Below are 12,824 nucleotides of genomic sequence, written 5' to 3' on the forward strand. Positions count from 1 at the left end.
ATGTCTTTTATGATAATTATTTCTTTAGCATGCCCAAAATGTATGGGTTTTTATAAAGATCATAATCCATTTAAACAGGAAATAGATGAAAAGTTAAATGCTTCCGTGTCTTTTTCAGCAGTGTTCGTTCATGTGATTTTTTTTTTCTGCATTTGAGTTTTTCAAATTTTGAAATAATTGCCGTCCCCTGAAAAATGTAAGAATTGTTATGGAAACTTGTGACAATTTAAAATTTTTCTGACATGCCATTCATGTATTTTTGAACAGCAAAAATTTCTCATAGAAATGTAAGCACTAATTGTTTATGTGCACAAATCTAAGTGTCAATCATCGTGTTTTTTAAAAAATGCACAAGGGTAGCACTTTTGCACGTGGAGAAGTATGCTGCCAAATGTCAGAAAAAGCCCGAAGGCTCACAAAATTCAGCCCCCTGAAGGGGGTGTCCCAATGAGTCATGTGATCTATTTAGTACTCAAATGGAAAGTCTGCTTAAATTAGTGTCTGCATAGATGCTCATTCCGCCCCCTTCTACTATAATCTGTGTGAAAATAAGAGTCCTTTTGTGAAGCGCAGGTAGAAAGACTGTAGCAGAAACAGCGACTAAGGAAGGAGTACAATACAATCAGTGGGGAAAAAGGCACCTTAATGGAGAGCAAGGTAATACAAACTGAATATTGTTGTTATCATTATAGCGGTTTGAGTGACAAAATTTAGAATCATTATTTTTATCGCCTAAACTAAAAGAATACGTAACTTTTAAAACTGTTAAAGACAGTTTTAGCTTTATTCTCTAGAAATATATAACCCTGTTTTTGGAGAAAAATCCATGCTATAAATCCTCTAATCTGCGTAAAGTAAATCAGGAAACACTACTTCCATTGATCGATGAATTGGTAACTGTAAGGTTTAAGATTTTAAGATCATCACCAAAGGGAAAGGTTAGGGGGATTTTTTTTTCATGCCGAGGTTGTTAGAGCACAGAATGCCCTACCAGAAACAGTGGTGGAAGCAGAATCCATAATAACTTTTAAAAGAGAATTGGATAAACATTTCAAAAATAAAAAGTTGAAAGTTTGGGGAAAGGGACCAAGTGGATAGCTCGCTCAGATAGCCGGCACAGGGGTGGTGGGCTGAATGTCGTTCTTCTGTGCTGTATAATTCTGTGTTTCTGTACAAAGTCAGTAAATTGAATTAATTTTCACTGAATTTTTAAGTTTATCAAAGTGAAGTACAGATGGATCAATTATTTTTTCCACTTTGGGCAACCAGCGCCGAACGTAGCACAGCCGAACGCCATGTATATTACGAATTACTCTGCCCAGCTACGTGTCTCGAACTCAGAACAGCACTCGTGCAGCACCAGTTTACACATCAGCCACCCGCATGGGCTATCTGAGTGAGATTGGAAATTTAGTCTGAATGTAGTGGCAAAGTGTGGCCAGTGACCACTGGGTTGATCACCGAGCTCATTTTAGGCAGGGCCCTTTTAGCCCGTAGTCAGAGGAGCCCTATTTGTTTACAGATCACAGATCACAGAAACCCCACAGTGCAGATAGAGGCCATTTCGGCCCATCGAGCCTGCACCGACACATATCCCACCAGATCCCCGTAACCCCTATACCAACACATATCCCACCCTATCCCCGTAACCCCACGTATTTAATCCCCCTAACACTAAGGGTCAATTTATCATAGCCAATCAACCTAACCCGCACATCTTTGGACTGTGGGAGGAAACCGGAGCACCCGGAGGAAACCCACGCAAACAAGGGGAGAATGTGCAAACTCCACACAGACAGTCACCCGAGGCCGGATTCGAACCCGGGTCCCTGGCGCTGTGAGGCAACAGTGCTAACCACTATGCCACCGTGCTGCCCTTTTAGTTCCAGATAGTGCGCTAACCCACTGCCACCGACAAAATGGAAATTTGTATTAGGACCACCATTAGAGCAATAGTATTGTGAAGCTGTGGAAGTTGTGTTGAATATTTTTGAAAGCTCTGTCTTCAAGGGGACAAATGCTGTCCCCACTCAGAGGGTGGTAGGTCCATGGAATATGCTGCCCCAAAAAGCTGTAGAAGCTACATCATTACATAAATTTAAAACAGAAATAGACAGTTTCCTAGAAGTAAAGGGAATTAAGGGTTACGGGGAGCGGGCAGGAATTTGGACATGAGTCTAGGTTCGGATCGGTCATGGCCCTGTGGGTAGCCTGATCCTGCTCCTATTTCGTGTGTCTAATTCTGTTAGATTCAAGAGATGGTTCTGTGATAGTAGATTGGCGGTTAGGGTCAGATCAGCCATGATCTTATTGAATGGCGGAGCAGGCTCGAGGGGCCGGTTGGCCTACTCCTGCTCCTATTTCTTATGTTCTTATGTTCTTATCAGAGCATGGTGGAAATGCAGGTTTAATTCCCACCAAAGTCTTTTTTGGGATCATCAAGGTGAGGAATGTTAGTGCTGGGGAATGGAACTCTTCCTATTTCAGATACTCATTGCGACATTGAACACTCCGGATCATGGGGGTAATTGTAATCTATATGGGATCAGATGGGCTGCCCATTTTACTTTCCGACCTCATATCCTCTTCATCACAAAGACACCTACTCTCACCTCCGTAATATCGTTTGTCTCTGCCCCTGCCTCTGCCCATCTGCTGCTGAAACCCTTACTCGTGCTTTTGTTACCTCCAGACAACTATTCCAATGCTTTCCTGGCCAGTCTCCCATCTTCTTGAGCTTGAGATCATCTAAAGCTCTGTTGCTTGTATCCTAACACACACAAACTCCCGCTCACCCATCATGGTGAGAGGAGGCACCCTGGGTGACTCCCATTACGCACGGCCACTCCCATGGCTCTGCAGCACAGCACTCTCGCTGATCTGCATGAGAACTGACTGCAGGAGACCTGTGACCCATTTGAAGCCCTTATCCATTCAGTCCCCCAGCCTGTCCAAGGCAGAGGCAATGGTGCAGCCCAGAACCTACATGGTGCCAGTATGAGCATCGCTGAGAGATGCTACAACAGGAACTATGGGCTCCTGCATGGAGGCCACATCTATAATGTCCACAGAGGTCATCACATGCTCCATGGCAGAGTTTCAATGTCACACGACAGAACTGCACACAACCTGGTTGTGGACACTATTTGACCTGTTACGGAAGCTCCCTGGCAGGCCATCCAATGCATTGAACAATTGGTGCACAGTATTCATCTTTTAAAGGCTGGGCCACTGATGTCTTTGTCTCTGTTTTCTTCAACAGAACTAGAACTCGAACTGTAGGTTGCAGGGTTATGAAGGCAGTGTAGCATCGTGTGCAGGCAGTAAGAAGTAACAGGTGTGGGGAAGAAAGGTGGATTCATTGTGTGTATTGGGTGTAGAGTGTGTGAGTACAAGGAGAGGGAGCTGCAGTAAAGTGCGCTGCTTTGATTGGAGGAGAGGCATGGGGAGCTGGGGAGAGAAAGATTGGTAGTGCTAGGGCTAAATTATGGTGGTGCATCCTGAAAATATTGCAAAAAGGACCAATTTTGAGGCACAAAATGAGACATTTGATCTGGACCTGCGTTATGGTCACCGCCACATTGGTAAAGACGGCCTTGCTGGTGTCCCAAGTGGCCACCTAAAACAGGAATGAGGCCCCTTACATATGTAAATTTAGGGCCAAATGTCTGTTTTAGACCCCTTTGCAGAAATTGGTTTGGATTAAGTGAAGCAGGTGCCGGGCCTGCCAGGGGTGTCGGGACTCTTCAGTGGCTGCTGTGGCCTAAGCAGTGACTGCCAACAACAGATAAGTTTAAAATCTTTTTTTAATTAAAAAGCATTTCTATGGTGCCAAGAGGAGCAGGAGTACACCCCCAACTCTACAGTCCTCACAAGCACTCAAAAAAAAAAACGAGCCATAGCCAAATTGCTCCTCTTACTCTTTTATTATTTAAAGAGAATGTTGAGTTTTTTTGTCAAAATGCTTATGTTGAACCAGAAACAGCCAAATATTGATTCCAAGAATCTGTGGGTCACTGACCTTGGCGGGTACAGCAGCATCGCTCCCGCTGGTGCCCTCCAGCACTGACCTTACTGGGTCTTGGGGGCAGTGGAAAGGCTCCTGATTTGCAAGGGACTAGTGGGTGCCCATGCCACTTTGGCAAGGCCCCGTGGGAAATCCCAGAAGAGGTTGGTACCCAGCGTATCTGGGTCCCAACCAATTTCCAATCCATTCTGTTGAACTCCTTCTGAGGTTATGGTGGAGTCCACCATAATGGCCTAGGAAATTCAACTCACCAGAAATGCAGACATTTGCAAGACTTTAAAACAGTAAAAGTTTAAAAAAAGAGTCCATAAAAAAGGTTGTTCTGGCAATACACACTTTCATCAGACTTCAGAGAGCAAAAAGGCATTTAAGTGCAAGCTACAGTCGTGCAGCAGTTAGCAAGCCAAGTTAAAATTAATGAAAAGGATTGCTTCTAAAGTTTCCCGACAACAGTATTTCATGGTTCAAGTGGTACAAGATGAAAGAAGACTTGCTAGGGAGATCAACAGGCACCAGAGCCAGGCTGCCCACACCGTCCATATCTGCAGCCCATGGCACTACCCTGGCAATGACTGAGGGGAACTGTCTCTGCAGGCTCCAGATCAGGAGGGAGCTCGTTGCAAAGCTGTGCCATCTGCTGAAAATACACCTGCACCAAAAGGGTTGGCACTGCCAGTGGCAATCAAGGTCACCAGCATCCTCATCTCTTTTGCTTTAGGCTCCTTCCAGACTAGCGTAAGAATCATCTCCAGTTTTAGCCAATATTCTGCCACACAAACAATTGACTGATTCATCAGACAGCTTGGCCAGCACTTTCACCTACTTTCCCACTGACTAGCAACAGAAGTATGACATGGCAGCTCAATATCACAGCTCTGCTACATTTCCCAAAGTACAGGGATCATTGATGACATTCATTTGGCTTTCCAGCCAACAGGTTCCTGCTCCTTCTCTGTCACTATCACTTGCTGCTTATCACCTGTGTACTGTCACTCAATTCAATTCAATTCAATTCAAATTGCTTTATTGGCATGACAAGATACATCTTATGTTGCCAAAGCACAGAAAAAGAACATATATAATTGAACACATAAACGCAGATCTAGGCATACAGTGTACAAACAAATATACCCATGTATACATAAATATACACACATATAACATACATATAATCTTTTCTTAGATTCAATGGTCACTGGTTGTCCCTCTGCTTATGGCAGGCTGCAACATAGTTTGCCGCTAAAGTTACACATTTTCTCTGTTCCCCTAATAGATATGGGAGTTTTTGGTGGTCATTCAAATTTTTGAATTCAGGGCATATTTTTATGAATTTTGGGTAGAAATTCCCCCTTATGTCCTGATAGTTTCCACAAGTTGTGAGGAAGTGCATCTCTGTCTCCACCACTCCCTGACTGCAGTGAGAGCATAGCCTGTCCTAGAAACATAGAAGATATGAGCAGGAGTAGGCCATTCGGCCCTTCGAGCCTGCTCCTCCCTGGGCAGCCAGGTCTGCCTGTGTCTGCCTTTTTCGATGGCCAGGCTATGCTCACTAAGTCTGTACATTGTCAAGGTTTTTCTCAGTTTGCTATCTTTCACCTTGGTCAGGTAATCAGCCATGGTGTATTGTCTGTTTAGGGCCAAATAGCAATCCAGTTTGTTTTGGGTTTTTGCCGTTTCTGTCCAATAGGTCAAATATTTTTCTTTTTGTTTAGTAATAATTGTGTTGGGTCGAATTCTCTGTGCTAGGATGTCACTGTCCTGGGGCTGATTATTATTAGTAGTGTTAGTAGTTCACATGTTGCAATCTTCTCCACCTCACTAATTGCACCCTCCAGGTTGTGCTGGTCCATAGTTGTGCTGGTGCTTTCAATTGTAGTGAGAGAGTTGCAAGGTTCTGTGATGGGCTCTCGTTGTCAGGTTGTAGTCAGTATTGTCAGGCTGCTCTTTCTGGCCTTACAACAGGAAAACAAAAATAATGTTAGAACGCTATAAAGTTGTGTGAGGGCTTAGCTTGGTCTAGGAGTAAACATGAAACAGATTGACTGGCAATACTTAGTGACTTTCATACTTAGATTATCTACCTGGTAAAGGATAGTTTCACCTTAAGAGCTTATGAATGGTTGACATCTTCTTCCACATCTGATCTCAAGTTGTGTTGGAAGTGCACAGTGTTGAACCTTGTCATCACCTCCTGTCAAGCATGCTGCACTACTGGGAGAGTGTCAAATCTCCACCCATCCACCTCATATTAAACAGTATCTTTTTTTATTCGTTCATGGGATGTGGGCGCCGCTGGCAAGGCCAGCACTTATTGCCCATGAGAAGGTGGTGGTGAGCCGCCTTCTTGAACCGCTGCAGTCCGTGTGATGAAGGATACGGTGTTAGGGAGGGAGTTCCAGGATTTTGACCCAGCGACAATGAAGGAACGGCGATATATTTCCAAGTCAGGATGGTGTGTAACTTGGAGGGGAACCTGCAGCTGATGGTGTTCCCATGCGCCTGGTGCTCTTGTCCTTCTAGGTGGAAGAGGTCGCGAGTTTGGGAGGTGCTGCTGAAGAAACCTTGGCGAGTTGCTGCAGTGCATCTTGTAGATGGTACACACTGCAGCCACGGTACGCCAGTGGTGGAGGGAGTGAATGTTTAAGGTGGTGGATGCGGTGCTGATCAAGCGGGCTGCTTTGTCCTGGATGGTGTTGAGCTTCTTGAGTGTTGTGTGAGCTGCACTCATCCAGGCAAGTGGAGAGTATTCCATCACACTCCTGACTTGTGCCTTGTAGATGGTGCAAAGGCTTTGTGGAGGTGAGACACTTGCCTCAGAATACCCAGCCTCTGACCTGCTCTTGTTGCCACAGTATTTATGTGGCCGGTCCAGTTAAGTTTCTGGTCAATGGTGACCCCCCAGGATGTTGATGGTGTGGGATTCGCCGATAGTAATGCCGTTGAATGTCATGGGGCGGTGGTTAGACTCTCGCTTGTTGGAGATAGTCATTGCCTGGCACTTGTGTGGCATGAATGTTACTTGCCACTTATCAGTCCAAGCCTGAATATCATCCAGGTCTTGCTGCATGCGGGCATAGACTGTTTCATTATCTGAGGAGTTGCGAATGGCACTGAACACTGTGCAGTTATCAGCGAACATCCCCACTTCTGACCTTATGATGGAGGGAAGGTCATTGATGAAGCAGCTGAAGATGGTTGGGCCTAGGACACTGCCCTGAGGAACTCCTGCAGCGAGGTCCTAGGGCTGTGATGATTGACCTCCAACCACCACAACCATCTTCCTTTGTGCTAGGTATGACTCCAGCCAGTGGAGAGTTTTCCCCCTGATTCCAAATGACTTCCGTTTTACTAGGGCTCCTTGATGCCACACTCGGTCAAATGCTGCCTTGATATCAAGGGCAGTCACTCTCACCTCACCTCTGGAATTCAGCTCTTTTTTTTCCATGTTTGGGCCAAGGCTGTAATGAGATCTGGAGCCAAGTGGTCCTGGTAGAACCTAAACTGGGCATCGGTGAGCAGGTTATTGGTGAGTAAGTGCCACTTGATAGTACTGTCAACGACACCTTCCATCACTTTGCTGATGATTGGGAGTAGACTGATGGGGCGGTAATTGGCCGGATTGGATTTGTCTTGCTTTTTGTGGACAGGACATACCTGGGCAGTTTTCCACATTGTCAGACAGATGCCCATGTTGTAGCTGTACTGGAACAGCTTGGCTAGAGGCATGGCTAGTTCTGGCGCACAAGTCTTCAGTACGACAGCCGGGATGTTGTCAGGGCCCATAGCCTTTGCTGTATCCAGTGCGCTCAGCCATTTCCTGATATCATGTGGAGTGAATCGAATTGGCTGAAGACTGGCTTCTGTGATGGTGGGGACCTCAGGAGGAGGCCGAGAAGGATCATCCACTCGACACTTCTGGCTGAAGAAGGTTGCAAACGCTTCAGTCTTGTCTTTTGCACTCACGTGCTGGGCTCCACCATCATTGAGGATGGGTATATTCATGGAGCCTCCTCCTCCTGTTAGTAGTTTAATTGTCCACCACCATTCACGACTGGATCTGGCAGGACTGCAGAGCTTTGATCTGATCCATTGATTGTGGGATAGCTTAGCCCTATCAATAGCATGCTGCTTCCACTTTTTAGTCCTGTGTTGCAGCTTCCCCAGGTTGGCACCTCATTTTTAGGTACGCCTGGTGCTGCTCCTGGCATGCTCTTCTACACTCCTCATTGAACCAGGGTTGGTCCCCTGGCTTGATGGTAATGGTAGAGTGAAGGATATGCTGAGCCATGAGGTTACAGACTGTGGTGGAATACAGTTCTGCTGCTGCTGATGGCCCACAGTGCCTCATGGATGCCCAGTTTTGAGCTGCTAGATCTGTTCTGAATCTATCCCATTTAGCATGGTGGTAGTGCCACACAACACAATGGAGGGTGTTCTCAGTGTGAAGATGGGACTTCGTCTCCGTAATAACTGCGGTGGTCACTGCACCTTCAATTCAACCATCAAATAGAGGGTTTTGGGTGCTTTGCCTCTCCATCTGACCGTTAATTTTCCATTATCTCCCCCACAACTTTTGGTAAACTCTCACCAGCAAACATTTACAGGATAACCCTAGAAAGGTTGACAGGAATGACTCTGCCTGAGTTTGGTGACTCAAAGCAATTAAAAAAAACTCCCCAATGAGTTTAATAGGCTAGATTGTGAAGTAGCACCACAGCAGGCAAAGAAATGAATATCACAAAGGAGTTTTCTGCCCAAGAGTTTGTCTGTATCAATTATTGGTGGATAATTGTAGTGGAACAGGAGGACAGCACGTCCAAAGAGTGCGGTGGGCATAGAAAGATCGGGGTGATTTTAACCCTACTCGCTCAGCAGAAAGCTGGTGGGTGGGCAGTTAAAATTGCCCTGGCTCTTACCTGTCCGAAAGCTGCCATGATCACAACATCTGCAATTTTAACCTGCTCTCCTGAGCAGGCAGCAAGGACAAGCGCCCAGAGCCAATATATGCATATCCTTCTTTACATATGCATGTTGTGGCCCGATGACATAATTTAGACCTGACTGTGATTTTAACTCAGGCCTAAGCGGGGAATCCACCTGGAGTTAAAATCGGGGCCATGACTCACAGTTCCCCTCCATTCAAAAGCAGGCTCATTAAGCTCAGTATCCCCACACATCTAAGGAGGGACACTCAAAAGTCTGGACTTTGCCATATAATAGCTGCCCCTCATTAACCCCCACCATTTTCTTCATCACCAGTGCTGGATGCCTCACCTTTAACATCAGTTTGATCTTTTCCCATAGCGTTTATGCTGGTGCCATTCTCGAGTCTGGTTGATAAGAGCTCATGTTAAATTTTAGTCGGCCACTTGGGTCCTCCTTGCTCTATGAAGAGAACAGATTATAAGGGACATTATGAGTACATAACAAGATTTATCCATTTATCATTACATACTTTGTGCACATGGACGCTTTGATGTAACTTATACAAATCATAAACTTTATTATCAATATAGTACAAATCAGTAGTTCTGTACAGCCCTCCAATCTGCACGGTCCCAATATCATTCAGATCTCCTTCTCGTATAAATCAACTATTGCTTTACATATTGAGTCACATCCTCCAGTGTGATCAACTTCAGCACCTGTTTCACACTGTGCCCTCCTATTGTATATCCTGTCCAGCTACTTAACAGTAGTATTCAAGCATATCTTTATGATCTTCTTTAAGTCATGCAACTTCTTCCAAGTCTCCACTGAGGTCCTCCAAGCAGCTAGCACCACATTGGCTCTTTCAGTGACATAAAGCCATACTTGGCCCCTCCTTTACACATTTTGCAGATTGTCATATGTTCTCATTTCACCACTATTTACCTTGCCAATAGTAATAGGGTTCTGGTCAGTAAAGTGGGCTTTTCTCAATTGCTGTTGAGCTATTATCCACAATAATGGTGAACTGTACAGCTGCAAAAGTGAACTTTTCAACATTTGTACTAGTTAAGTGAATTGTTAGCTACTTGAGAAGCATTAAAGATTTATTGTTACAGGTGTGCCATAATTATTCATTACTACCAATGGCAATACATTTTTCAAAATTATGTGTTCCAGCAAGGTCACTAGTTGATCATAAATCAAAATGGAAAACAGGCATTTCTACCTTTGAATGTGGTTTGTAGGAACAGATCTGATGATCTGAATGGCCTTTTCTCATTCTAAGAAAAATACCAGGGAAAAATATAGTCAACAAATGTTTGATCATGATGTGAAAGTACTGAGCAACATTTGTTTTTGAACATTTTTAATTTGATGAGTAACAGTTAACTTTCATTATGAATAGATCTGTGGTGAGCTTCCTTTTATTACAATTCTTTATTCCGAACATCTTTCAAAGATCCAATGAAATCTATAACCCGATATCCTATCCAACACCAAGATAGCATACTTCCATCTCTGCAACATTGCCCACCATCTCTATTTTGGCACCCCCTCCAGTGCTGAAACAGTTATCCATGCTCTCATTAACTCAAGACTTGACTTCTTGAATGCCCTCCTCTGCCTTCAAACCTCCTTCCTATACAAACTCCAACTGGTCCAAAACTCCACACATTTCCAACAGTTGTTGTAATAAAGAACACGCAAAGATCCACACTTTATATACCCTTAATTGCTTTGAGATCAAAGCAAAAATTGTACTTTGACACTTGACAATAGCACAAATTTTCTTGAAATGTCTGTAAAATTAGACAATAATATAATGGAGAACCCTTTATGGAATGCCAATGAGGAGGTCAATGCACATCGGGGCAGATTATAACGTGGGCGGCGGATCAGTGGAGAGTTCCGGCCTCCTGCCCGTTCCGGCCTCCTGCCCGTTCCGGTCACCTGCCCGTTCCGGTCACCTGCCCGTTCCGGCCTCCTGCCCGTTCCGGCCTCCTGCCCGTTCCGGCCACCTGCCCGTTCCGGCCTCCTGCCCGTTCCGGCCTCCTGCCCGTTCTGTTCTGGTTACCTGCCCGTTCAGCCACCTGCCCGTTCAGCCTCCTGCCCATTCCGGCCACCTGCCCGTTCTGTTCTGGTTACCTGCCCATTCAGCCACCTGCCCATTCAGCCTCCTGCCCGTTCCAGCCACCTGCCCGTTCTGTTCTGGTTACCTGCCTGTTCTGGTTACCTGCCCATTCAGCCACCTGCCCATTCAGCCTCCTGCCCATTCCGGCCACCTGCCCATTCTGTTCTGGTTACCTGCCCATTCAGCCACCTGCCCATTCAGCCTCCTGCCCGTTCCAGCCACCTGCCCGTTCTGTTCTGGTTACCTGCCTGTTCTGGTTACCTGCCCATTCAGCCACCTGCCCATTCAGCCTCCTGCCCATTCCGGCCACCTGCCCGTTCTGTTCTGGTTACCTGCCCATTCAGCCACCTGCCCATTCAGCCTCCTGCCCGTTCCAGCCACCTGCCCGTTCTGTTCTGGTTACCTGCCTGTTCTGGTTACCTGCCCGTTCAGCCACCTGCCCGTTCAGCCACCTGCCCGTTCTGGTTACCTGCCCATTCTGGTTACCTGCCCATTCTGGTCACCTGCCTGTTCAGCCTCTTGCCTGATCTGGCAGCGAAGAGGACTTCTTTCTCTCTATCTTTTGTAATTGACTTTCTACAGACATCTATTACAAGCACACTGACTCCCATAACTATATTAATTATGCCTCTTCCCATCCTGCCTCCTGTAAGGACTCCATCCCTTCCTCCCAGTTTCTCTATCTCTGCCACATTTTCTCTGACTCCACTTTCCACACCGGAGCTTCTGAGATGTCTCCCTTTCTCTTCAGCCAAAGTTTCCCCTCCACAGTGGTCAACAGAACCCTTGACTATGTCTGTCCCATTTCTCAAGCCTTTAGTTCTGTCTCACCCCCTATTCTTACAACAAGAGGGTTCCTTTGTCCCTCTGCCCCACCATACCTATTGCTAACATGATTAAATGTTGGTGTTCAGAGAGATTTGGGTATCCTTGTACAGGAAACACAGAAAGTTAGCATGCAGATACAGCAAGCAATTAGGAAAGCAAATGGCAAGGGGGTTGGAGTATAAAAGTAAGGAAGTCTTACTACAATTTTACAGGGCTTTGGTGAGACCACACCTGGAGTACTGTGCACAATCTTGGTCTCCTTTTTTAAGGAAGGACATACACGCTTTAGAGGTGGTGGAACAAAGGTTCACTAGATTGATCCCTGGGATAAGAGGGTTGTCCTATGATGAGAGATTGAGTAGAGAGAGGTGACCTCATTGAAACATAAAATTCTGAGAGAGATTGACAGGGTAGATGCTGAGAGGTTGTTTCCCCTGACTGGAGAGTCTAGAACTAGGAGGCATAGTCTCAGGATAAGGGTCTCCACCCCTACCAGCTCACAATAATCAAATTCACACCCGGATCAAAGGGTTTGGTAACTATAACACATGGCAAGGGTCCCATTTTGGGGTGAAGAAACCAAGATCAGGGTTACCGTGCTTTTTCTCTTTCTTTCTCTATTTTTCCATACTTTCTCTTTTTTTGCTTAAGTGGACCTATCCTGTGCCTACCCACACGTACATCCACACCCACCTATTGTCTGCACATTCTTTTGTACTTTTTTATATCTTGCCATCATGTCACTGATGATCTTGTATATCATTAAACTGCCTTCTGTGAAGCAGTTTGCAGATCATTTAACTTATTAACTCCCTCTCTGAAATCAGTTGGTTCTCCCTCCCTTCCCCTTCCCCTTCTCCCTCCCTTTTTCTTTGTATTTTTTCCAACATTATTAAAATACTTGTT

At 45.5% G+C, this 12,824-nt stretch overlaps 1 protein-coding gene across 1 annotated transcript in view; it reads left to right on the plus strand.

Moving 5' to 3' along the window:
• The first annotated feature begins 392 nt into the window (after positions 1-392).
• The window catches only part of il23r (interleukin 23 receptor), a 146,793-nt gene continuing 134,361 nt past the window's right edge, over positions 393-12,824 (plus strand). Inside the window, exon 1 of the mRNA XM_085982739.1 lies at positions 393-657. The gene's annotated coding sequence lies outside the window, so the exon portion shown is untranslated. The remainder of the gene's footprint in view (positions 658-12,824) is intronic.

The sequence above is a fragment of the Somniosus microcephalus genome, chromosome 3 (genome assembly GCF_052327205.1).
Source record: "Somniosus microcephalus isolate GS21.2 chromosome 3, FLI_Smic_1.0, whole genome shotgun sequence".
Lineage (NCBI taxonomy): Eukaryota > Metazoa > Chordata > Chondrichthyes > Squaliformes > Somniosidae > Somniosus > Somniosus microcephalus.